General features: G+C 46.1%; 1 protein-coding gene across 5 annotated transcripts in view; it reads left to right on the top strand.

The window, feature by feature from the left end:
* Window positions 1–27,629, top strand: part of MICAL3 (microtubule associated monooxygenase, calponin and LIM domain containing 3) — a 251,990-nt gene that overhangs the window by 56,785 nt on the left and 167,576 nt on the right. The gene's annotated exons all lie outside the window — the stretch shown is intronic.

The raw sequence follows: 27,629 nt of genomic DNA, 5'->3' as shown, positions 1-27,629 counted from the left end.
TAACAAATTGTTTGGTGCATAACAAATGAATAGTATGCAATGTGTTCTCTGCTGGACAAAACCCAAAATACAGACATTTCCTGCTCCAAAAAGCTTAGTCACAAATTACGGTCCTTTCAGAATAACCTTCACTTAGTGCCCTTTTATCTAAAAATACTTATCACTTATATGGTGCTTTGAAATAAAGTACAAACATTAACTACTTAAAAAAAAATTGACAGTATCCTTTTAACAGTTGAAAGTCCTTTCATGTACTTAACCTGCTTCTAAGTATTGCTGCCCATTTCTGTGGATTTACAATTACATTTTCTTTCTTAAATGAAAGAGCTACACAAACATTTGAGGGGAAACTGGCTGACTGTACTGGAGAAGCAGGAAACTGACACATTGCTGTCAAGTGCACAGCACAAAGTGAGACACACCATTTTTATTTTTTTTTAAATCTCTTAGTTTATAGCCCCCTTGCTGTTGCTTGTAACAATTAAATTAGAACATTTTCAGAGAAGTGAGAATTTTTTGAAAGTTGACTGTCCCTTTAAATAAAAATCTAATGGGGGCTCAGTAGGGAGAGAAGAATAAAGCATCTATAAAGGTTAATTCCCAAGTGCTGTCTGCTTCTTCTAAAGTCCTTATCATTCCTAGAGAAACTCTTCAGTAAGCCTTTTGTGGAGCCCTGGCTACACTCTGAAAGCCTGATGAATTGACATATTAGTCTGCCCTTGTGCTACCCAAGCTGCATGATGTGATGCCCTACACGTGAGGGTAGTCTCTCCTGGTCACACCGCGGACTCTGAACAGTGTTATGCAGATGTATTTTGTTCATGGCACACACAGTAGCTCTTACACTTTCTAAATAAGAATCAGCTCTGTCTGCACTGAATTGAGTCACCTGTGTAGAGAACTGTTTACATACATTAGTGTGGACAAAAAGTTGTTAATAAGGTTTCATATCTCAGTGCAGATGGGCCCTAGAGTTTTCTTCTTATGAAGTGTTGACAGGCATTTTTCTCTTCCCCATAAAGAAATATTCTGCTGTAGTTGGCAAATTGTTGAAGAAACACATGCCAAGTACACTGAAGGCATATCTCAATTTTGAGGCATGCTGTTGTGAAATAATGTATCTAATCCACATGCTTTTGCACTCCCTGGTTCCTCGAGGCAGTTAAAGCTAGGCATGTCTTTCCCTACTGCAATTTTTCTCCCTTGAGAATCTTTTTAGGACCCTGCCTGCTTTCTGTCTGCCTGCTTACTTTAGTACATTGATCAAACTGGTTTGTTTCAGCACCTAAATTATTTCAAAACTAGACATGAAAGGTTGTTCATTTACCTCTTTTGTATGTGTTTGTTCTGTCAAGACTTGTAACGCAGCAACTCTGGAGAGAGCAAGTGCAGCGTGTGTTTCTTGAAGGAACCTTTCATCAGTGCAGTTGACAAAGCTTGTGTGCTGCTAGGATGCTTGTGCAGCATGATTCATTTTACTCCTTTCATACTGGAGAATAAAGCTAAACATAGCTCCTTTCTCTCTTCTCAGGTCCCCTTCCCCCCCGCCCCTACTCTTTCCATGCCCTTGGGGTGTCCAGGCTAGAGTAGTTTTTATTATTATATATTTGTATTGCAATAGCACTTAGGGACCCCAATCATAGACCAGGACCCCACTGTGCTAGGTGCTGTACAAACACACAACAAAAAGACAGTCCTTGCCCCAAGGAGCTTACAATCTCAATTTAAAAGACTGAGACAGCAAACAGGGGAAGCACAAGGAAACAGTAAGGCAAAATTAGTCAGCATGAGAAGCAGCAGTCGCAGCTCATCAACTGCTTAGCTATCGTTGATTGTTGATCATTGGATTGGGAAGGAGACAGAGAATGTGAATTTGATTTTTCTCTTCTAGAAGAGAAACAAGGCACAGAAGATTAATCATTGACTCTTCTGTTGCTGATGGTAAAGGAACTGTCAGGGACCAAAGGAGGAGACCATTGAATTGCCCTGCTTAAGATTTAGTCTATTCATTGTGGACAGGATGACTGAGAATAGTATATAGGGATTATGGAGCATTTCACCTTTAGGTCACCAGTTCAAAACCAGCCCCAGTCAGTAGTAATCATTACTCTGTGAGGTGAGCTGGCTTTATGTCAGATTTCTATGGCACGAGTTTCTGCATTGCAGTCTCCCCAAAACAGGAGTGAACAGACACTCTGAGGCCAAGGATTCAGTGGGTGTAGATAGTAACCCCAATGGAGTTCCTTTCAAAAGTGGTTTATGGCACACTGGCATGGCAGGAAGTGGGAAAACATTTGCTCTATTCTCCCATGCTGTGCCTGGACAGTAGATAAATGGGGCTTTGCTCCAGTGCTATCATCCAGCACTATATATTAGCATTAAATGAACTTTTGAAAAAATAAACCTAGTCAGTAAATAGTAGTTGCGAGCTCTAACTCTCCTCGTCCTCATCCCTCAGTCTGTTAAAAATAGAAACCCAAAATAATAGTGTGTGTGCAGGCCAGACGCCAGCAATGCTGTGCTTTCATGTTCAGAGTGGCAATTCCCAGTCAGGTTTCTTCTCTGTACCAAGTTGTTATCCTCCTTTGTTCTGGTTGCTATAGGGGGAAGCTCAGTTTAGCTCTTGTCTGGACACTTTCCCTTCTCCCACCTGTGGCTGCAGTGCTTTGTTTTTGCAGTGACGCAAAGGCGCTTTCCTGTGGCATCACTGGCATTGACGGGCAGCCTAGCAGTGGTTAATTTCCAAAGGAACCCTGATTGAGGGCTCCTGTTTCTGGCTGCTCCACTCGTATAAACTTTACATGGAATGTTGCCCTTCTGCCCGTTAGCAAAGTGGAGGATGAAGTGGTACCATTCTCCCAGCCCCCATGTCTATTGTTCAGGGTTTAATTTAATGATATGCTTGAACAGTCAAGGAAATCGTGTTAGCTTGGCTCAGTATTTGTAAACAATTTGTGTTCTGTAACTTTCCTTCCTGGTCTTGCCCCAATTACCCCACTCATCCCCCCCCCCCCCTTCTTGCATGCCCTAAGCCTAGCTAAAAAGCTCCATTCATACAGAGCTAGTCATTCCTTAGAGACCACGGAATGAAAGTAAGCAGCCCTGAAGCGTCTGGCTGCGGGTGGCAATGTAAAATCTGTTTGATTTCTGGGTAGAAATTTGAAACTAATATCTCGTTAAAAACCTGTCTATTTTTGCATTCCTCTTTTCCCTCCACCCTGTCCTGCTGCCATGCTGTCAGAAATCCTTTTTTATACGTCAAGACAGTCCTAAGTATTTCCTTTGTGACTGAAATCACTGTACAGTTTAAAATATAGGCTCCTGACATGAAATCATCTACTGGGGTTTTCTGGTAAGCAAGGCCGGCTCCAGGCACCAGCCTGGCAAGCAGGTGCTTGGGGCGGCTGCTCCGGAGAGGGGCGGCACGTCCAGCTATTCAGCGGCACGTCCAGCTTAGGGTTACCATATTTCAACACTGAAAAAAGAGGACACTCCACGGGTGCCTGGCCCTGCCTCAAATCCGCCCCTTCCCCAAAGCCCCTGCCCCAACTCTGCCCCCTCCTCTGAGCACCCTGCATTTCCCCTCCTCCCTCCTGCTCTGATCTTGGTTGGGGGTTGCTAAGTGCTTCCCTGCTCCCCACTCACCCTGCAGCCCCTGTACCCCCCCCCCCGCCCCTGCAGCCTCTGTGCCCCCCGTCTGCCCTGCCCCTGCACCCCCCCGCCCCTGCAGCCTCTGTGGCCCCTGCAGCCTCTGTGACCCGTGCTCCCCACTCGCCCTGCAGCCCCTGTACCCCCCCGCCCCTGCAGCCTCTGCACCCCCTGCCTGCCCTGCCCCTGCACCCCCCCACCCCTGCAGCCTCTATGCTCCCGCCTGCCCCGCTCCCCCGGCATCCTCTGCCTGCTGGGGGCTTCAGACGCTCGGCAGCGCGGGTCCCTGCAGCCCCGGCCGCAGCTTTCTTCCTGCCGCCGAGCACGTTCCCCGGCCTGTCTGTCCCTGTGGGAAACAGCTCCCACGGCGCTGGGTTCTGAGCTGCGCGGGGCAACGGGGCCACAGGAAAGGTCCCCCAGTGGCCGGGGGGTCCCCGCCCACGAGGGAAGCCCAAGCTCCCCCCCCCCGTTCCCCACCTGAGCATTGTAGCTGGGGCAGCTGGGCTGCGCTACGGACCCGGCGGATCGTGCTGGGCGGACCCTGGCTTATGCCTCCCTATTTCCCCGGACATGTCCTGTTCTTTGGAAATTCCCCCCGGACGGGGATTTGAGTACCAAAAAGCTGGACATGTCCGGGGAAATCTGGATGTATGGTACCCCTAGTCCAGCTATTCGGCGGCAATTCGGTGGATGATCCCTCACTCTGGCTCTGAGCGAAGGACCTCCCGCTGAATTGCCGCCGCAGATCTCAATCGTGGTTTCGGCTTTTTTTTTTTTTTTTTTTTTTTCCTGCTTGGGGCGGCCAAAACCCTGGAGCCGGCCCTGCTGGTAAGTGACTAGAAAACCAACTTGCCATCTCGCTAGGCTTTTGTCTCCCTTTAAGGGTTTGATTGTGTAAAACTCCCATTGAAATAAGTTTACCTGAAGAGCTACAGGATTGGGGTCTAAGAGTCTAATGAAGGTAGTTTACTTCCATTAGGCATGTGTACTGATTATTCTCTTCCTCCCACCCATCTTAATGCAGTCAATGTGGTAGACTTCTGCTTTACACCTGCACCCTTTGATAATCTGCTACTGGCATGTAGCTTCATGGATGCAACACACTCCATCTGTCCTGCATTTTGATTGGTGGATGATGATGTAATCGTGCACGATTTACATCTAATCAATTTTCCTGGAGTGCAAGACCAAAAACCAGGAATTTAGCCAGCAGGGTAGATGCTCTTGTCTTCCGAGAGGAATGGTGAAATAAGGGAGCAGAAATTCAGGAGCAGCTTGCTTTATTGCACCACTTAAGGTCAAAGGAAGCTCTGGAGTTTTGTGGAGAGAGGTAAGGATTTTATAGTGCAGTAGAACCAGATAGTGCTGCCCAGACTGAGGGGGTTTTGTGGAGTCTTCTGCAATTGACAGAAACAATCACTCCAGAAAGGGGATGTGCATGGGAGAGAGATGGAGACCAAAGAGACATCGGGAGAGGATAAAGATACTGGGAGATGGGAGCAGAGGAGGAGTGAGATGAAACTTCAGCTAGTCAATGTTTTATCTTATTCAGGGCTACTTTTGTAAGGAATCTCTTTTGATGCTGCTTTAGGGAGGAACAAATACATTTCGTAGTAAGTACTGTGTGTTTTTATCAACTGCAGGCATGTCTGTTTCCAACTGAGAACTCCCCTTTCCATTCCCTTCACATTTCATCCTCCTAATTCTTGGCTGCATGTATAACTTACTTGGTCATCCCTGTGTGGATATCTGATCTGCATGGATAACGTGGGAGTCACCGCTAGTTGAACAATGAAGTTTGAGTCTCCTTCCACCCTTGACCTGGGTTGTGTAGCTGGGGCAAGGCCTTTATAATCTCCCTAGACACCCTGTATTTGGGTTTTGGAAAGAACTATTAAAAGCTGTCCCAGAAACTGCAGTTGCTCAATTCATGGCTGATCCTAGCCTGCTTAGGCAGAGCTTAATTTGCTGCTTCCCTGCCAACACATAATCATGGTGCTATCTTTAGTTGCTTTGTGGTATAACTTCACCCCAGGAGAGACAGAACATTATAGATGGCTTACATTTTACTGTACAAAACATACTCTTGCTATAGGCATGCCACCCTTTGCATGCTCTCTGAAGCATTACTCAATTCTTTGTTAAGCAGCTTTTTTTCTTAGCCTTTTGTTTGCATGTAGGATGGTAGATTAGGCAGGTTGTGAACTGAACAAGAGCAGGAAAGGAAATGTTATAAAAGTAAGATTTTTGTTCCTCCCAGCACTACAGCCAATGTTTTTCCTTGCTGTGCTGGGTGTATGGACACAATCTGTATTGTAAGAAACGTGATTAAAATGTCCCTCTCCGGACACACAGTACACAGCTTGTTCTCTTGAGGGTACCCATGAGGATCCAAGAAGTCTACACACGCAAATGGGCTGCAGTCTGGGACACAGGAAGGTCTACTTTCTTCCTAAATGTCTTTTAATCATAGTGGAGCGTTAATGAAGACCCTCTATGGCAAGGTGCATAATAGTTTCCATTCTGCTGTCTTCTGTTATCAGACTTTCTGAAACTTACAACTTTTGGGCTGAATTTTTCCAGTAGTTGTCTCTTCCAGAAGTGATTTTTGTTTTGTTTTGAAGTCAAATCAGTTCAGCCATTGACAGGGCCGGCTCCAGCGTTTTTGCCGCCCCAAGCAGCAACAAAAAAAAAAAAAAAAAAAAGAAGCAGCTGTGATCGGTGGCACTTCGGCGGCAGCTCTGCCGCCGCCGCTTCATTCTTCGGCGGCAGGTCCTTCCCTCCAAGAGGGACTGAGGGACCCGCCGCCGAAGAGCCAGATGTGCCGCCCCTCTCCGTTGGCCATCCCAAGCACCTGCTTCCTGGGCTGGTGTCTGGAGCCAGCCCTGGCCATTGAAACAAGAAGAATAGAAAAAATACTTTCCCCATAATTAAAAAATAAATATATTGTATTAGTTTTTGAACAGCATGAAATGGAAGAGGCAGGGGTTTAAAAGTTGAAAATTAGAATGAAAATACCCCTCAGTGACAACTGCATTTGACTGTTCAAGTGAAAATATAGTTTTATTTGACTGAGTTAAATTTCTTAAAATCACATGCACAATAGATTTTTTGTCAGGTTTTTTTGCAAAGTTCTTAATGTGCGAAGATAAGGATGGATGCATAACTCATGTACGGATAGTTATTCGAACTCTATAGACTTCTGGATGCTTCTGAACTGATCAGAAAATGAGATAAGTTACATATAGTCACACTGAACGTTCAGGCTCTTCTGGAGGGGTGGAACACAGTACTTAAACCACGATGGATGAAGTGAAATGGGGTCAGAGTGAAAATATTTATAGTATTCGGAATTAAATTACAATACATTTTTCACTGACTACAACACTATCCGTAGTGTTTAATTCCTCTTGTTGCAAATACATTTAATACAGGTAGAATTTACACCTCAAAACACTTTTTTTGATCATCTTATGGGGAAAAAAATCATTTTCAATTTACTTATATTTGTCCAATTAGAAATACATTAAATCTGTAGCCAAATTCACTCATTGAAACAGTTTGGTAAAGATTTTGAAAGGGGAGTGAAGTACCTATTTCCTGTTGAAAGTGTATGGGTGTTGTACACCTGACCTCTATTTTGTGTATGTTTGGAAAGTCTCCTGCTTAAGAGGCAACAGAAAAAAATCAGTAGAATATTAGAATTATAAGATAGTTTGAGTATAAATTGTGTGATGATTACAAAAATTACTTCAATGTAGAAGACAGAAATGTTAGTAATTCAACTCTATGTATTACTCTGAGAATCAGCTTTTGAGATTTTAATATAACTAATGGTCAGAAGCGTACCTGTCTGGAAGAGTAAAAACATGGATATGGGGGAGGCCTTAGAGAGAAGAGAACTTGCTGAATTTAAAATGTCCAATAGCTAAATCCTTAGCAGTGCTGAGCACCTCCAACTCTTATTAAATTTGTTGAACTTTGTAAGCACTTAGCAGCTTCTGGGATTTAGCTGTAAGTGAAACTGGGCCGTTGTGACAAAATCATGGTAAATATATAACAGTGTAGTACTCTTGCTGAAGTGTAATAAAAAGGTTGTACAAAATTTGTGTATTGTCTGAGATATAATGGTTTGTGCTCATATGTCAAAGGTTATGATCATGCAATTAGACCATATAATGTGGACATACAAGAGAGCAGGTATGGTTGTGTGTGTGCAACCTTAACTTTGGCATTTGCTGACTCTTACGTTCTCATAATGCAGTTTGTCTGCACTATATATTTTAAACAGCTGTTACTTCAGTAGCTAGTTGACACACCCACTTCCATCACAGTAATTGGTGACACAGGTTGTAATAAAACTGCATGGTCAAAAGTCTAGTATTTATTTATAGCACAGTTCAGTCTATTCTGTCCCCTTAACCTTTTGCCTAGTCTAATAAATTTCCCAAGAATCCAAACTGAAAATAGCTGGCTTTCCTGTGCAATAGGTCCAACTTATCCATTGGTTCTATCACTTTGCTGATTGCTCAACCCCACCTCTCTCCCTGTGGAAACCAGTGGTGTAAACAAGGCTGTCAGTTAGCACAGGTGTGCTCTTCAATCCCTTGTGAATCTTGGCTAGTGGTTCAGCAAGCATATACGCTTCTAACATGCTTTCTGTAGCTAGATGTATGAGGCAAAGTGACTTAGGATAGGCTTACCGATGCTGTACGGGAGGTTTTTCTTTTTAATTCAGTTTGCCACAGATTAAGCTCAGATTTTTGGTATGGTGGTGAAGTGTGGGCTTTGAAACTTACTTTACAGCCATCCTAATAAAGAAAGCATTGGGATATTATTACACAGTTAGCTCAGAGAACTGTCAGATTGAAATGCTCTGAAGTAAACATTGAACTCCCGTGACTTAAATACTTTATACCCCCAACTACCCATTGCTGTCCTAATAGTTACAAAGAAAGCTGTGGGGTTTTGGTTTCATTCATTTCCTTGCAAAATCGTAGAGAGCAGACACATGCCATCTTGCCCATTCTCACCTCCTCTAGGGCCAGTTAAGGTTTATTCTTCACTAAATATTTTTCTCATACTTTTTCCAGTCTGATTTTAATTCACTTGAGCAACAGGCTTCCACAACTTCCCTGGAGAGGTTGTGCCACAGTTGAATTGACATCTGCCCTCCCACACTGATTTTTTTTTTTTAATGAAATCTTAATCTGTAACTTACATTTTTCTCTGATATTCTGTCTGATAACTCCTATTTGCATCCCTTTACATCACCCTAAACTGTATCTCTCCCTCCTTTGGGAGAACCTGTTTTAGGCCTCTAACTGTGTGTTTTCTAATTTGGCAATAGTGAGTTAAAAAGGCAAATTAGGAGCCAGCAACAGAGTTTGACTTGCTGTACAGCTGCTGTGTGTATAGGAAAAACATGGGGTTAAAAATTAAATGAACTTGAACATAAAAAGAGTATTTACATATTTTCCTTAAAAGGACATACACATTAACAAATCATTTTTAGAAAACAAATTTCCACAAGGTTTCCATAGCACTTGAAATCAATAAAATCGAAAGACTCAGAAAACAGTTGCCCTTTACATTTCATATTTACTCTTTTCATTGTCCAAAAAGAGAAACACAAACAGGCTGGGCAGCTTCACTTTTATTTACATTCAGTTTCTAGTCAGTTTAAATTCTAGTGCACTGACACTGAAATAACTGAGTTGTAGACACTACAGAAAAGTGTTGTTGTTTTTTTTTTTTAATTCATTGGAATTTCTGGAAAAAATCATTGAAATATTTTATTCTAGGTTAGACAAGACAATATCACTTAGATATTTTCAAATCTCGCCCCATTTGGGAATTGACACATACCATTTAATTGCTTGTGGCCCACCCATTCTTTAAAAGCTTGTAAGGAAAATCCTGAGAGGTTTCCCTCTGTTTGTTCTTGCCTTTAATCAAGGGCATTAAGGTAAATGTAAGGAGAGCTACATGGCTTAGTGTTTCTGACCACAGATTTCAGGGTAGCAGCCACAAGTACTCCTGTTCTTTCTAACCACAGAGGCAACAGAGTTCCAGTCTAAGCAGTATCATTACCCACTTAACTATATCCAAGAGATCCTGCTCTAATAAATCAATTTAAGCCACAGAACTACAGAAAAATGTGGTGAAATCCAAGAACTACTTATTTAAAATATATGTAGTCATTTCTAGCTTTTTGAAAGGGGGGGGGGAAATGTCTCATTTTAGTAGTGTCAAGATGAAAGATATTAAATATTCCCATCTCTGTTCTACACATGGCTTTAAAATTAGTTGCCTGACATTAGATTTGCTCTCCAATTTTAAAACAGTACATTTAGTAATTTTGTGCATTTTGAAAGTTAAAATGTTTAATATGCGCTAATTTTTTAAAAGGACTAAATAATGGATCTTGCTCCTTCTTCCTATAATGCTGGGTTACCATTGGGTAACTGTCACAATGAATTGTTTCTGAAGAGTTTAACATGGAACTCACTAAGGTGGCTCAGGTATTGGTAATGGAAAACAGCCTTTCATCTCTATGTTACTGGTTCAAATCCAGTCCAGATTGGTAGCGACTGAAAGCTGTTGCCACGGGACAGCTGTTCTTAGATTTGTGAAAACTAGTTGATCTATCAAGTTCTTTGTATCACCGTAATAGAAAACACTCTCTGCACCGGCACTGTTTTGGCAGTCTGAAAAGCCAAGGATGGATAATGAGAATGAATTATTCTCTCCACGGCAGAGTTGCTGCTTCTAGGTGTGATTTAGGAAACATTGCTAGCTTTCCTTTTCTCGCATACTCTACTTGTTCTTTGTCTTGTGGATTTGTCTGTTTTCAGTTGCTATCCTCAAACTAACCAAAAAAAAAAAAAAAAAGGTATTAATTAGTAAATTTTCTTAAGTTTTGAAAACTGAAAATTCACATGGTCCTAATGATCCATGAGCTGTATCTTGTGACTTATTAATGTGCTACTTGGCTCATTTTGATCTCCTAGTGAGGCTTGTTTAGTGTTATAAATGTAAGCTCTGAAATGTTTGTAAACAGCGTTTTGTTTTTTTGTCTCATTACAAGTGATTGAACTCAGTCTTCCAAGATGTATTGAAACGGATAATTTGTTTGAATTTAGTAGTAGTAAGAGAAGAAGGCAGGTTTTTAAAATTAAACGTTTCCCTTCCTCCCAAAGACTTCACGATAATGGAGTGTGACCAATTATTGTCTCTTATAAATACCTGGCGGCTGTTGGTGCTAGCTATCTCTTGGGGTGTGGAAGGGATTGACTTTTTGAGTTCTGTGCTAAGGTAGCACCAGGCATTTTCCTGGGGCAGATATAGAATCATAGAATATTAGGGTTGGAAGGGACCTCAGGAGGTCATCTAGTCCAACCCCCTGCTCAAAGCAGGACCAGTTCCCAACTAAATCATCCCAGCCAGGGCCTTGTCAAGCCTGACCTTAAAAACCTCTAAGGAAGAAGATTCCACCACCTCCCTAGGTAACCCATTCCAGTGCTTCACCACCCTCCTAGTGAAAGTTTTTCCTAATACCCAACCTAAACCTCCCCCACTGCAACTTGAGACCATTACTCCTTGTTCTGTCATCTGGTACCACTGAGAACAGTCTAGATCCATCCTCTTTGGAACCTCCTTTCAGGTAATTGAAAGCAGCTATCAAATCCCCCCTCATTCTTCTCTTCTGAAGACTAAACAATCCCAGTTCCCTCAGCCTCTCTTCATAAGTCATGTGCTCCAGCCCCCTAATCATTTTTGTTGCCCTCTGCTGGACTTTCCAATTTTTCCACATCCTTCTTGTAGTGTGGGGCCCAAAACTGGACACAGTACTCCAGGTGAGGCCTCACCAATGTCAAATAGAGGGGAATGATCATGTCCCTCGATCTGATGGCAATGCCCCTACTTATACAGCCCAAAATGCCGTTAGCCTATCCAGCTTCTTGTCCACTGTAACCCCTGGGTCCTTTTCTGCAGAACTGCTTCCTAGCCATTCGATCCCTAGTCTGTAACAGTGAATGGGATTCTTCCGTCCTAAGTGCAGGATTCTGCACTTGTCCTTGTTGAACCTCATCAGGTTTCTTTTGGCCCAATCCTCTAATTTGTCTAAGTCCCTCTGTATCCTATCCCAATCCTCCAGTGTATCTACCACTCTTCCCAGTTTAGTGTCATCTGCAGACTTGCTGAGAGTGCAATCCACACCATCCTCCAGATCATTAATTAAGATATTGAACAAAGCCGGCCCCAGGACCAACCCTTGGGGCACTCCGCTTGATACTGACTGCCAGCTAGACATGGAGCCATTGATCACTACCCGTTGAGCCCGACTACCTAGCCAGCTTTCTGTCCACCTTATAGTCCATTCATCTAGCCCAGGGGTCGGCAACGTTTGGCACGCGGCTCGCCAGGGTAAGTACCCTGGCGGGTCGGGCCAGTTTTATTTACCTGCTGACGCGGTAGGTTCGGCCGATCGCGGCCCCCACTGGCCGCGGTTCACCGTCCTGGGCAAATGGGGGCAGCGGGAAGCGGCACGGGCGAGCGATGTGCTCGCCGGCAAGAATACTGTGGGAGACCTGTATCAAAAGCTTTGCTAAAGTCAAGGAATAACACATCCACTGCTTTCCCCTCATCCACAGACCAAATTATCTCCTCATAGAAGGCAATTAGGGTAGTCAGGCATGACTTGCCCTTGGTGAATCCATGCTGACTGTTCCGGATCACTTTCCTCTCCTCTAAGTGCTTCAGAATTGATTCCTTGAGAACCTGCTCCATGATTTTTCCAGATATACTAATGCCTGTGTAGACACAATGTGCATGAATGAAAATACAAAGGTACTTCATGCAAATAATTTAAAAATGTTTTTTTTTAAATAACAGAGGTTTTGATACAAGTCAGCTAATTCTAAATTCAGACTGTGCTCCTTCTTTATACCCAAAGCAATGAGACTAAAGTATAAATTATAAACCTGCTAAAATTAAATCCAAGATGTTTAAATTACACAAGCAAAAACTAACAACTTAACCCAAATACTCAATGTTTGTATGTAATGGAACACCCAAGCCACGTCTCAGAATTAAATTTTGTCAAACAACTTGCTTCAGATGGCTTGTGCCAAGCTTTGGTGTGTATACAGTCCCTGGGATTTTAGTCACTGCTATGATCATTGTCAACTATTGGTACACCAGTACTGTTAACAGAACTGTAATATGAGGCGAAAGCAAATGTGTCTTAGAAAAATAGAGTCCCAATCCTCCTTCAGGTTCCTCTGGATGACAGTATAGCATTCACAGCTGGACTAGGTCAGGTTCGGCTTACTTCATAAAGATTCAGTGCTAATTTTCCTAATCCCAAGAGTGTGTGTTGGGGTGGACATAGCTGGTTTCTAAACACACAGGAAAATAGTCATGTTTCTGTAAGTCACACATTGTATATTAAATGTTCTTCAAGTAGCTTCCTCCAAAAACATGACATGAGTACTCAAAATGCAAACCTGTACAGAACAACATAAAGTAATATGACTTCATTGCAACAGCTTCCATAAACCTTCAATAGCCATTTTATGGTCAGACTTGAATACCACGTATGTGACAATCACATTCTCAGAGTGGAAAGACTATATACCAGTTAAACATAGACAAGTCTTATCCAGTCCCTTTTCTGAGTCCCCTTAAAGTATCTTCTAGTTTGTAGTTGTAGTTCTAGTTCAGTTAGTTAGTTAGTTATAGCTGTATCTAATTGATAAGGTTTGGGAGTGGGTTTTTTCCCCAAACCCTGACCCCTCCCTTGGGTTTTGGGGCATGCCTCAGTTCCAAGGGTTTAAGCCCGCAGAACCTGCAGCAATCCTATACCAACAGGCGACCCCCATGACTCATGCCTGAAATGTTTTGGGGAGGCAGACCAGACACAGAGATGCAAAATCTGCAGAGCTTTCCGCTTCAGGATGAAAAAGGAGTGAGACTTCTGTCTTAACTCCTGATGGAATCCGCTCTTCGTCCCCAGCCTGCCACGGACCATCAGGACCTGGCACTGAGTGCGTCCATATGGAGCAGCCTGGCCTCGGTACGTGACAGGGCGCCAAGGAAGGACTCTGGCCTAAGAGATCTTCGGCTGTGGAGACAGCCTGGCACCGCTCCCATTCACCGGTGCCACATAAACAGCACAGGAAGGTGGACAGAGATTGTTCCCCTGCGCTGAAGACAGCGGTGCCGGAAGACGCAACAGCAGTGCATCCTACACAGCAGTACTCGGCACCCAGAGTGCAGGAGTCAGTGCCGTTGACTTTGGTTCCCCAGAGGGGACCGTCAAGTCCGGTACTCAGCGACTCTCTGGACAAGCAGTACCAAGTGGAGGAGTTAGAGCTGCCCTCCACCCTGATCACTTTCGAAGCTGCCAGGAATACAATGGCCATGATGGCACCTCAACCCCCGGCAGTCAGAGAAAAGCTTTCGGTTCCTCAATGACCGGCTCTATCTAGAGGCAACCCAGCCATGATGTGGCGGTCGCCCTCTCCAGTTCGGTACAGCTTCCGATTGCTGTCTTCAAGGCACAGCTCACCAGCACCAGGTTCCGGATAGGGTTCACTGACACCAGTGGGGCAACTATCTCCTTCCCTGGCACCAAGGGTGGAGTGGCACTGGTTGCCCACACCGTCAACTTGGCGCCGGTCCCTGGTGCACTACCCACTGGCGCCGCTGTGGTCATCACGGTCGAGGTCGGTATCGTCGGACTCTGATGGGGACTCCTTTTACTCCTGGCGCAGTCAGCACAGATCCGACAGGCGTCTAAGTGAGGCAGGAGTGGCACCCTGGCATCCCCAGTGGCAGCCACCTGTACAGTGGCCCTTTTGGATTGCCTGGACTTAACACCAGGCTCAGGGGTCCTTTTCCAGGGGCTCCCGGTCAGTGGCCTCTGAGACCCGAGTGCCCCCACCACCTAAGGACCGATCTATGCCACGGGGATCTGAGATGAGGTTGGCACAAGGCCTGTCGCCAGGCCACTGCCACCAAGACAACAGTCGGCACAGAGGCCCCCGGCACTGACCAGTAGGAGGTCAGAGAGCTGGAGGGTCAGGAGGACCCTGTGCCACCTCTGGCTTCGTCATCCTCGTCCCCAGACAAGGCAGTGGCAGGTGCATCTACCTCGGGTCCGCCCCCAATAGACCAACACTTACTGAGGAGGATCGCCTGCAACATAGGGTTGCAGGTGGAGGAAGTAGCGAAACCTGAGGACCCATGGTGGACATCTTGGCACCAGAGGGACCATACAGGTTAACTCTGCCCTGATAACAATTATTCAGAGCAACATTAAGACTCTCTATGGCAGACTCCTGCATCTATCCCGCCTACCCCTAAAGGAGTTGAGCAGAATTACTTAGTACCCTCTAAAGGGTACAAGTATCTATTCTGGCACCCGCAGCCATACTCCCTTGGAGTGGCCACGGTTAACGAGAAGGAGAGACTGGGCAGCAGGCACCGACTCCTAAGTCGAAGGAGTCAAAGCAAATGGACCTTTTCAGCAGAAAGGTCTACTCAACGGGAGGCCTGCAGCTGAGGATAGCAAACCAACAAGCTATCCTCAGTAGATACAACTTCAACTTGTGGACCTCCATGTTGAAATTTAAGGAGCTGATTCCACCAGACTCCAGAGCCGAATTTGCAGCTATTATTGATGAAGGAAAGGTAGTGGCATGTACCTCTCTGCAGGCCTCACTAGATGCTGCGGATTCTGCTGCCCGCACCCTTTCCTCTGGAATAGCCATAAGGAGGGGCTCGTGGTTGCAAGCGTCCGGGTTGCCCCCTGAAGTGCAGCAAACCCTGCAGGACCTGCTGTTTGATGGGGCAGGGTTGTTCTCTGAGCAAACGGACTCCTGGCTGCACAGCCTAAATATCTCCCGGGCGACTATGAAATTGTTGGGTATGCACACCCCAGCAACTCAACACAAACCTTTCAAGCTGCAACCATAGCAGCAACTCCCCTATCCTCCTCCTCGGCCGAGGCAGGACTTTTACAGGCGCTGGGACAGGAAAAGCAGACACAAGCCTTCCCATCCCTCACCCGTGCAGGGCTGGGGCTCGAGCCATTGTTGGGCTCAAAGCAGGTATTTTGAAGGTGTGCCCTAGGACAGCACACTTGCCTCAGCACCGGATACTTCCCCCTGTTTCATGAACCATCTATCCCACTTCTGCTGTGCTTGGTCCCAAATAACATCAGACCGCTGGGTTCTTTGCATGGTAGAAGTGGGATATTCTCTCCAATTGTGCTCCTCCCCTCTCTCACACCACCCTTCCCCGTCCCTCTTGAGGGATCCTTCGCATGAGCAACTCCTTATTCAGGAGGTGTGGACACTCCTCTCCATAGGAGCAGTGGAGGAGGTTCCTCAGGGGCAAGGGATTCTATTCCCAATACTTCCTAATCCCCAAAGCCAAGGGGGCGGGGGTGTCTCAGACCCATTTTAGACCTGCGAGGACTCAACAAATTCTTGGTAAAGTTGAAGTTCCGCATGGTCTCCCTGAGTACAATTATCCCTTCTCTGGATCTGGGAGACTGGTACGCCACCCTAGACATGAAAGACGTGTACTTCCACATAGCTATTTGGCCTGCACACAGACGATGCCTAAGGTTTGTGCTTGACCACAAAAATTACCAGTTTACGGTCCTCCCCTTCGGCCTGTCGACAGCTCCCCGAGTGTTCACCAAGTGCCTGTCGGTCGTAGCTGCTTTCCTCCGAAGGAGGCAAGTGCAGGTATACCCCTACCTCGACGACTGGGCGCTCAGGGAACAGGTAGCATGTCAACTCCGTTTGATCAGATCCACTTTCGAGACACTGGGTCTCCTTATCAATGCAAACAAGTCAATCTTGTCACCATACCAAAGAATAGAGTTCATCAGAGCAGTATTGGACTTGGTACAGGCAAGAGCGTTTCTGCCACAGGCCCAATTCCAGGCGATGACAGACATTTTCAAGGCCTCAGGAGATACCCGACCACTACAGCAAGGGGATGCCCAAATGTCCTTGGCCACATAGCAGCCTGCACTTGCGTAGTCTGGCATGCCAGACTGAGACTCAGATCCCTGCAGGCGTGGCTCTCTTCGGCCTGTTGCCTGGGGTGCAACAGCCTTGACTCAGTGGTCACTGTGCCTCAACAAGTGCTTGAGTCCCTCCAGTGGTGGCTCGACCCTTAGGCAGTGTGTGAGGGAGTCCCCTTCAGCAGCTCCCAGCCCTCCTCATCCCTCATCAGCTCTGGGATGGGGAGCACACTTGGGAGACCTCCAAACACAGGGGCGGTGGTCACAGGACGAGCTCTCACTCCATATTGATATCAAAGAGCTGAGGGTGGTGTGGCTAGCATGTCAAACCTTTCAGGTCCAACTACAAGGACAGTGCGTAGCAGTTCTAATGGACAACACCACGACCACCGTCAACAAGCAGGGTGGAGCCCGTTCCTCTCCCCTATGTCGGGAAGCCCTCCGGCTGTGGGAGTTTGGCATAGCCCACTCCATTCACCTGGAAGCATCCTATCTCCCAGGAATTCAGAACAAACTGGCGGACCACCTAAGCAGGTCCTTTCGCAATCATGAGTGGTCCATCTGCTCAGATGTCATACACTCATCTTCCAAAGGTGGGGGTATCCTCGGTTTGACCTTTTCGCCACCTGGAGCAACAGAAAGTGCCCAATGTTCTGCTCCTTCCAGAAACACAGCCCAGGCTCAATCACGGACGCATTCCTGCTACCCTGGGGAGACCGGCTGTTGTATGTCTTTCCCCCGATCCTCCTTGTGCACAAGGTCCTACTTAAGGTCCGCAGAGACAGGGCGGAGTTGATTCTGGTGGCACCAGCATGGCCTCGACAACATTGGTATACCACGCTCCTTGAGCTGTCGGTGGATGCCTGGATCACGTTTTCACTCCTCCCGGACCTGATCACTCAGGACCACGGTCATCTTCATCACCCCGATCTCCAGTCCCTCCATCTCACGGCCTGGAAGCTTCCTGGCTAAACCCCATGGAGCTTCTGTGCTCAGAACCAGTAAGAGGTCCTATTTGGCAGCAGAAAACTCTCCACTAGGGCCACATACCTAGCAAAGTGGAAAAAGTTCACATTCTGGTGTGCTTAGCATCACATACCTCCACTCCAGGCACTCATACCACTCATCCTGGAGTACCTGCTGCACCTGAAACAGCACAGTCTATGAGTCATCCATCAAGGTGCGGCCGGGCATTCAATCTTGGCCAACCCAAGCCGTTTCCTCAAGGGCCTGGAGCAGTTATACCCACAAATTAGACAACCACTCCCTGCGTGGGACCCTGTGTGGGACCTTAGCCTGGTTCTCTCCAGGCTAATGGGGCCCCCTTTTGAGCCACTGGAAGCTTGCTCCCTTCTTCACCTGTCATGGAAGGTTGCCTTTCTGGTCGCCATTACCTCAGCAACAAGGGTGTTGGAGTTAAAGGCCTTTACTTCCAACCCTCCCCCCACCCCCACGGTTTTCCATAAGGACAAGGTACAACTCAGACCTCACCCGGCCTTCCTTCCAAAGATGGTGTCACACTTTCACAATAATCAGGACATTTTTCTGCCGGTTGTCTTCCCTAAGCCTCACACTAATATCTGAGAACAGAGGCACCACTCACTGGATGTTCAGCAGGCACTAGCCTTTTACATCCAGCGCACTAAGCCATTCCGAAAGTCAAGCCAGCTGTTTGTGGCAGTTGCGGACTGGATGGAAGGGCTCCCGGTCTCATCTCAGAGGATCTCATTGTGGATCATGTCCTGCATCTAGAGGTGCTACAAGCTAGCCAAGGTTCCAGCCTTGGCCATTATGTCACGCTCCACAAGGGCACAGGCTTCTTCGGCAGCATTCCTGGCCCAGGATTTGATGCAAGAGATCTGCAGGGCGGCAATGTGGTCCTTGGTACATACATTCACCTCTCATTATGCCGTCATCTAGCATGCCAGGGATGATGCAGCATTCGGCAGAGCGGTGCTCCAGTCAGCTATTCCATAACTCTTTGATCTCACCTCCTAGGTAGGGCTTGGGAGTCACCTAATTAGAATGGATATGAGCAATCACTCGAAGAAAAAACAATTCCCGTAACTGTTGTTCTTTGAGATGTGTTGCTCCTATCCATTCCAATACCCACCCTCCTACCCCTCTGTCGGAGTAGCTGGCAAGAAGGAACTGAGGAGTGGCCCAGGTTGGCAGGGGCATAAATTCAGCACCATGAAGGTGCCATTCCACGGCCAACCCGACGGGAGCTGCTAAGGGAAAATCTTTCCAACGACTGTGCACGCAGCGTGAGCACACCTAATTGGAATGGACATGAGCAACACATCTCGAAGAACAGTAGTTATGAGAATGTGAATAACCGTTTTTTTTCCAGCTAGTGAACTAAATGCATACCACCAGCTTCAACATAATTGATCATGTTCCCAAGAGGGCACTGCAGCCCAGCTTGTCACTGTAGGGACTCCCCTTCTAGTAGTCCAAGAAATCTTTCCTAGTACATTTTTTTTCGGTCACAATAACAGTTAATTTCCCTACTAGTGTGTATTGTGTAATTTCACTAGATGTTGCAGTATTTTCCTTCCATGCTGTCTGCAAAGTCAGCTTTCCTACTTAACTTGCTGCTTGCTTTTACAATCATGCTTCCTCTACACAGCTTCCCTGTAAGCAACATCTTCCTTCCTTCCTTCCTCCAGCAAATTAAGCACCTGGGGAAGGTACAATAGCTGTCTGCCCTTAATTAGTAACCAGAATCAGCCTCTCACCCCAATGATGAACTTCCATGAACCTCTTTATGTTGCAGGATTGGATTTATTTAGGTATTTTAAGATGTCATGTTACCAAGCTGCTATTTAGTTACACCAAAATTGAGCCAAAAGTTCTTAATAATAATACGTGGAGATATACCTATCTCATAGCACTGGAAGTGACCCTGAAAGGTCATTGAGTCCAGCCCCCTGCCTTCACTAACAGGACCAAGTACTGATTTTTGCCCCAGATCCTTAAGTGGCCCCTTCAAGGATTGAACTCATAACCCTAGGTTTAGCAGGCCAATGCTCAAACCACTGAGCTATCCCTGATTTACTTCTGCAGGTCTGTAATGTTTGGGTCTTGGTCCTTCTGTTTGTATTGTGCAACAGTAGGACATTTCCTCACTGTCTTGCAATGTTGACAGCATGGAGAGCAACAGAATAATCTCTGGTTTAGGCTGTTTAGAACTGTCTATTTAAAACCTTGCAGTTAATTTGACATCCGAATAGCTGTTCGCTGTGGCCCCATAGGTCATTTTCCTTTTTATCTCTGCCAATTCCTGAATGTCATTTACTTACTAGTGTGAGAATTCCCACATCCCACCACAACCACAATTTGGAAGGTTATTTTAATAATGCAACTTCGGTTTTACAAGATTTACAATCCACCCCAAAGTCAGTGTGCACGGAAGGTGTTCTGGTGCCGTTTTAGGGGAGAGGTAGTTGTTTTTGTTCGGTTCTTTTGAATCCAGTCCTTGCCTTTGTCTAGTCCTTGCCTTTGTTTGGAGAGTTGACCACAGAATGATAGAAAGGATTTAGGACACGGTATTTATAACTCTTGCTGGCAGGAGTGTGTTTGTGTTCCTTATTCTGTCTGCTGCCTGACAGTCTTGCATGTTCTTATCTTCATGGGTTAAGCTTTGTTTTATTGTGGCTTCGTTGTACCACAAGGCTTGTGAATAAACAGTTCATCTTGTATACAGGAGAGAGAGAAGGGAATTTGAAGAGCTTGGGTTACACGAATATAGGGAAAAGAAAGTGACCTGCCCATTTTGGCTCTTCTGACTTTCCCTTTTAGGGTGCTGTGACCTTCTCTCTGCTTTGAGCTGAGCCCATCTCCTCCCTATCATTTTCAGCCCTTCCACTAAACATAGTCTGTGCAGGGGGTAGAAATGCAAATCTTGCTGCTGCAGTGGCTATTGTGCTGTTGTGTTAAAGGATCACATTTATTTGGCTCTTGAATCTGCATTTTGACCCACTCCTATCTACTTTTGCCACTCAGACAGGTTTGTTGACTTCCTGAAACAGCCTAGGATAGAAGAGATGAGAGAAATTGAGGTTTATTTTTCCAAATAGGATACTTATTTCTTATGCACCAGAACATGCTAGTCAGGGCAGAGCTAATGACATGGCAGGCTGCCAGTTTAACATGGCCCTGGCACTGTTAGCAGTGACTCATGTTGCTGAGCATGGCCCAATTGGAACAGACTGATTTTTCTTTTCATGCACGTGCACTCTTTTCCATGGCTGGAATTTGACTTCTGTGTTTCGAGGAAGGAGCCAAAAGAGGCGCAAACCTATTGTAAGCCAGAAGTTTGTCTCCCATGCTACATCCTTGGGGTTACTTTGTTTGCATGGGGAGGGGATATTTAAGAGACTCAGCCATCATGCCTCAAAGCTTTCTTCAAGCCACAGTTTTATTCCCTTGTCTGGTGGAAAAGCTGGTGCTCTTGGATCTCCTTCTGCTCATGCCTCTGTCTCTCCTTGAAATTTACTCTGTCTGTTATCAAAGAGCAGTGCTTGTAGAAGCCTTCTGTACAAAGCTTCTTGGAGCTCAGGTAAGGATTTCCCTGTTCCCCTGAGTAGGGTTACAACCTTTGACATGCAAAAAAAAAAGGGGGGGGGAAGGCACCCCCCTCCACAAGACAAGCCTGCTGCAACCCCAACTACAAGGCAACTCCGCAAATCCCCCCCCCAGCCACTTAGTTTCTAGAGCAGTGGTTCTCAACCCACTGGCTGCTTGTGACCCAATCAGCACATGTCTGCGGCCCATATGGCATCCTCAGGGCTATGCAGGTTTTGTATGTATTGTGTGTATGTGGCCCAAATAACACAGAGAGCTGTATATGCAGCCCACAAGGGTAAGTAGGTTGAGAACCACTGATCTAGAGAGTGGTAACATAACATTGTATGTCTCCTTACTCTCCCGTGACTCAAACCCTCTCTCTCTCTCATCCGCAATGCACTTGCGTATTGGGCAGACAGCTGCTGCATTTTCAACAGTTTTGATCTATTATCACTTAAACTGTGGAAATGGGAATGCTGCAGCATCTTTAGCTGGACACAGAAAATGTTAACATTAGCTATTCCAGTGTATCGTGATGATAATGCAAATCTTTAGACCCACATTTAAAAAAAAAACAAATGACAGATTAAATTATTTTTCTGGCAACTAGCAAATCCATAAAAGAACCGGACAGGTTGGTCAAATACTGGCTAGGTAGTAATCGTACCCCTGAGAGATCCTTGAAGGAGAATCATTTCTTGTTGGCCTTTATCCAAATGAGGATTGACTTAGAAAGGGAAGATAGAAAAGTCCTTGAGGGTGAAAAGCAATGACAGAAGCTTCTTGTATTCCTGCTAATAGACACAGATACTGCTGATCGTAGGGTTACCACCTTGCCAGTATTCGACTGGCCTAGCCAGTTTTTTTAACAGATTTGCCAGTTGCCAGAAAAATAATTTAATCTGCCGGGGTTGTTTTACATGGGTCTAAAGATTTGCATTATCACCACAATGCACTGAGATATCTAATGTTAAAAGTTCTGTGTCTAGTTAAAGATGCGCAGTGTTCCCACTTCCGCAGTTTAAGTGATATCCGATCAAAACTGTGTGCGAGAGAGGGTCTGAGTCATGAGAATGAGGAGAAAGGAAGATTTGCGAATTTGCCTTTTGGTTGGGAGTTGGGATTGCGTGGGCTTGCCTTGGGGGGGGGGGGGAAGAGGCTTTATTTATTTTTGCATTTCAAAGGTAGTAACCCTAGCTGATTGGCATCCTTACACTTATGTTGGATTAAATCTTCATCCCCTGCTCCCCTCTGTCTAATTCATACCAACCCCTTTTCTCACAGGATCCAAGAACATTAGCCATGCTTGCCTCTGGAAATGATGGTTGCTGCCTTACTTCAGAAGCTGTGCATGCCAAAGCCTCAGGGGACGAGAGCAAATAACACTCCCCCACCACCTCTTTCCTTTGTAACTGATTTCTTAACAGATTTTCACTTGCTATTAACATTGAACTTGGCATCATCTTTGCTGAGAGAGGCATCTCTGCATACCCAGTGCCTTGAGAAGAGTTGTTATCTGGCCAACTGAAGCTGGTTTCAGTATCTAGTGGGAGCCAAATGTCCAGTCAAGTGGGGAACATACAGCCCTGTTGCTATTTTTAAGCAAAGTAATGGTATGCACAAGTGCTGTTAACCTATGAAATGGAGGCTTTCATCTCCAGACAGAAGTCCTGGTCCTACTCAGCTGTCAGCTCTCCACAGAATCCAGGTCATTGCTCCTGTAGAGAGCAGTGAAGTGTTAAGGTATGCTTATGTGGGTGGAGACTGTCACCATCTTGTCACACTACAGAGAAACAAGTGCTCAATTCCACACAAACTTCTTGGAAATATAATGGACATAATGTTGTATCATAAAAGTCTTTTACCCAGGGCACCCTGAATAAAACCTAGGATAGAAGCTCCCCTCCTGTGCCATGCTCACTTTTTCTCCCTTACTCATGAGGAGAGCTGGATAGTGATAGGATGAGACTTTGGAGGTTGTGTGGGGAGACAAATTTCTATTACATTATGTTGCTGGGTTATTTGATTTGATCTTCAGTCAATTGACATGTCTGTTTATTAGTGTGTTTTTAAAAACTGTTGGCCTTTATTCAAGTGAGGGCACCCAGAAAAGAGTAATAATTCAAATAAATAAGCAAATGGTTTAAGAATTAATACAAAATTAAGATTGTTATGCTTTTAGGTTAAGAACTCAGATGCTATGGGGATGGGTATGTTATTACGGAGAAAAGATGCTATTCCTCTAAGACGGGGTGGGGCAAACTTTTTGGGTCAAGGGCCACATCTGGATGGGGAAATTGTACACAGGCAGGGGGTTGGGGTGCGGGAGGGGGTGCAGTGTGCAGGAAGGGGCTCAAGGCAAGGGATTGGGGCAGAGAAGGGGTGCGGGGTGTATGAGGAGACTCGGAAGAGGGTTGGGGTGCAGGAGGGGTGCGGATTGCAGGACAGGGCAGAGGGTTGGGGTGCTGCTCCCTGCACGCCTACCTGGCTCCATGCTCCAGGGAGCGCTGCAGCCACGGGGGGGGCGGGGGGGAGGGGGCGGCGGAGGGCTCCACGTGCACTGCCCTTGCCGCACCTCCAGGTTCCTCCCCCAAAGCTCCCATTGGCCGCAGTTCCCCGTTCCTGGCCAATGGGAACTGCGGCGGACGGTGCCTGGAGGCAAGGGCAATGCACAGAGCCCTCTCCTCTTCCCCCTTTCCCCGCTCCCAGGGGGCTGCAGGGACATGGTGCTGGCCGCTTCTGAGAGCGGCGCGGGACCCGCGGCACCACGGGGGGCAATCTCGCAGGCCGGATCCAAAGCCCTGGGGGGCCAGATCTGGCTCGCGGGCCTTAGTTTCCCCATCCCTGCTCTAAGAGAAAGGCAGGATGGAGATTCTGTCTCCAGGCTATAAAATAAGTTATTGGAGGGAAATCAGCCTTGAGGCAGGCTCTAGAAAAGGACTTTCAAGCGCTGTAGAAAGGGGCCTAATAAAAGAACCAGTTTTGTGAGATATGGTTGGTGCTTAATTTGTTTGTTTTAGGCTAAGAAACTCAGATTTAATCTTCAATCCTTTGAGTTTTTGCAATTTAATCTGTGAGCTCTGGGATCTAGATGACTGCATAAAAGTCTAGATACCCTGATTCTGATAAGATTCTAGATACATGACATAGATTCTATAACATAGATTCAGATAAGATTCTAGATGAATAACTATAACCCTGAAACTGAAGGTTATATCCCCATCTTGAACCTGCCACTCAAGCACAATAGCCGGCCACTGAAACAGATATTCAAAGTTTGTTGGAAAAAACCTCTTTCTTGCTCTCTTCAAGTTGCACTCTGCATCCTGTTCAAGTTCTCTGCTCAATCAATCTCGTTCCTGCTGGTGTATGTACTGCTGCCCTCTGCTGTATGTAATTAGATCTATTGAAGTGTTTGTGGATTGTGATAGCCTCCCTTTCTAGAGGGGCTGTCATGCAAAGACCTTATAGTCTCTAATTCTTGTATGGAGATTCAAGTGATAGAGGTCCATGTTTTATGGATTGGATTCCTGAGATATGTACATCATAATCCGTGTGTATGGTGTTGCTGGCAATCATGTCCATTTTGAACCCATAAGTTCCCTGCCCTCCCAGATTTTTTTTCCCCAGAGTTGGGTTTTTTTATTTTGTTTTAAAAGCTCAAATGAAGTGGCTGTGTGGGGCGGAGGTAAATCTATACAGCCCTCATGCCCACGTGTTGGTTTGCTTTGGCAGCTTCTCTCCCAAATGTTGTTGCTGGTTCTGCAGTAAGGAATTTAGATTTCCAAACCTATAAACCCTTCTGTCTACCAAATCCAGTCTTCCATAACAGAAACAGGAGGTGTTTCCTTTAAGTGATGTATTTGAGCTACTCAGAGCAATGTACTTCATACCTGGTGCCCACATTTTCATCACATGTGGGTGTGGTGGGAAAATCATCAGTCTCATACCACAACTTTGTGTGTCCCCTGTCTGCCTGTTCCTTTTCTACCCACTCCCTTCCAGAAAGTTGCCTGCTTTTTCTCCATCACCAGAATAACTGAAAAGTTGGAAGCAGCACAAAGTGCTACAACATTAGCTCATCTATAAGTGATTTATTTACATTTGGGTGCAAGTGGTTGGGAACATTTACATTTAGCTGTTGAGAATCTGGTATTCGCCAAAACATGCTAGGGAGTGTGCCTCAGAATTTAAAAAAAATCCCGACTGTCACTTTTCTGGGATATGCAGTGGTGTTGTAGCTGTGTCGGTCCCAGGATGTTAGAGAGAGACAGTGGGTGAGGTAGTATCTTTTATTGGACCAACTTCTATTGTTGAGAGAGAGAGGCTTTTGAGCTACATAGAGCTCTTCTTCAGGTCTGGGAAAGGTACTTAGTGTCACAGCTAAATGCAAGATTGCTAATTCTGACACAGATGGCTGAGTGTCTGAGCTTCATGCCTGTTGTGTTGAGACATCTCTTGATGACCAGGGTGAAAATGATTTTGGTCATAGGCACCGACTGGAGCACCCATGGAAAAAAATGAGTGGGTGCTTAGTACCCACCAGCAGCCAACTCCCTTCCTTTCCCCAGCACCTCTGGTCTGCCTGCGGCCCTGCTGATCAACTCCTCCTTCTCCTTCCCAGCACCTCCTGTCCACCAAGATCATCTGTTTTGCGGTGTGCAGGAGGCGCTGGGGGAGAGGCACGGGGACAGGGAGGCGGCAGAACTGGGAAGGAAGGATCAGGGTCTGGAAGAGGTGGGGTGGGGGCTTGGGTGGAGGTGGGGTCTGGGGCAAAGCGGGGGTGGGAAGGGGCGGGGGTGGGAAGAGGGGGTGGGAGCGGAGCAGAGAGTTGAGCACCTCTGGGGCCTGGAGGAAGCCGGCGCCTGTGGGTTTGGTGATCTCAGTCCAGTCTGGATAGTATAATTCTATGCAATTATCAGTCTGTGCTGAGATGTATACGGCAAGGCTAGCTGGAGTTGCTGCAGGGTAGAACTGAAGCATGCTGGTGGAGCTGAGTGTGGCAAAAGAAAAGCTTGTGTAATACCTGCCTGCCCTATGTCAGGTTAGAAATTTCTAAATTTCATAGGAAATTTTATTGCTCTTCAAAAAGTATATATGTGCAGTATTCACGTGATGCAATTGCAGCTGTTTTTACCATCTCTCCTGTTTGGCTTTCCTGGGTCACAGTCACCCCTTGGTTCTGACAGAGGTGTACACTGATCTTGAGGTTTTTTTATATATATTAAAACTACATTCTATGTGGTTTTTGTTAGCCAGTTAACTTGCTCTTTTGAGGTTCTTTTGGCATCTATACTATACCATAATGTAACCTTTGATTACCTGTTGCCAAACTGCTGCCCTGAAATAATTTTTTTCAGGATGCTGATAGAAAATCCAGTCCTCAAAGGACTTGATTACCATACTGCTGGAGTCTGCATACGCTGTCCACAATTCATTCTTGAGTGTTCAATGTTTTTTTGTTTGTTTGTTTTTGTTTTGTTTTTTAAAAAACCCTCTCTTCTCCCCTGCAAGCATACCCTTCCAGTGGTATATCATGCTGGGTCAACAGAGATATAACTAATCTGTATCCTATACCTTGTTCCAAAGCTGGTGAGATCTGCTGTGCAGGAAATTCTGATCCTCAACGGGAGTGGTAACTAACTGGGTCCTCCCAAAGAGAAGAGATTGTTTTTGTCATATGAAAGTGTCCATTCCAGCCATTTTTCAGAGACCTCCTTTAAACCAGAGCTGTCAATGAATTATAGGATAGCTGTGGAGGAATTCTAGGAATGTCCACCTTGTAGGATCTGCTAGGGTGGTGTCTAATCCTGGCACTATGTTTCAGTGGGTCTACCTGTGAAATGAAGTGGTAGGACATCCTCAGTGCATTTGCGTTCAGAAACACCCAGCTGTCCCACCCTGTCTCACCTGATTCAGTATTGAAGACATACATTCTGTATCTCTGCCTACTATGGTGTGAAGTGATTGTAGTAGATTGACCTGAAAAGGGGTGTGTGGCACACATGGAGTATCGCCCCTTCTGGTAAGGAATAAGCCTGGGGAAAGTTACAATAGTCTTTAGAGAAACCTTTTCAGGATGATGAGAGACTAGTGCAGAGTCCCCAAACCTAGGGGGTGCAGAGGAACGTTCAGAGAGGGGGAGTAGCAGGGCCCGGTCCAGCCCCCACAGGGGGAGGGGAGGGAGAGCCACTCGAGCTATGCTCTGACCCTGCACCCAGCCTTGGCCCCTGACTACGTTGCAGCAGCGGCTCCGCACCCAACCTCAGCCCATGGCCACGGCTCCGTTCCCAGCCCTGCGCCTGACCGCAGACCTGCTCCCAGCCTCAGCCCCCTTACCCCAACCGCATCCTCTCCGGTA

This window comes from Trachemys scripta, chromosome 1 (assembly GCF_013100865.1).
Source record: "Trachemys scripta elegans isolate TJP31775 chromosome 1, CAS_Tse_1.0, whole genome shotgun sequence".
Lineage (NCBI taxonomy): Eukaryota > Metazoa > Chordata > Testudines > Emydidae > Trachemys > Trachemys scripta.
Note: the sequence above shows the minus strand (reverse complement) of the source record. Positions and strands in the feature narration are given on the sequence as shown.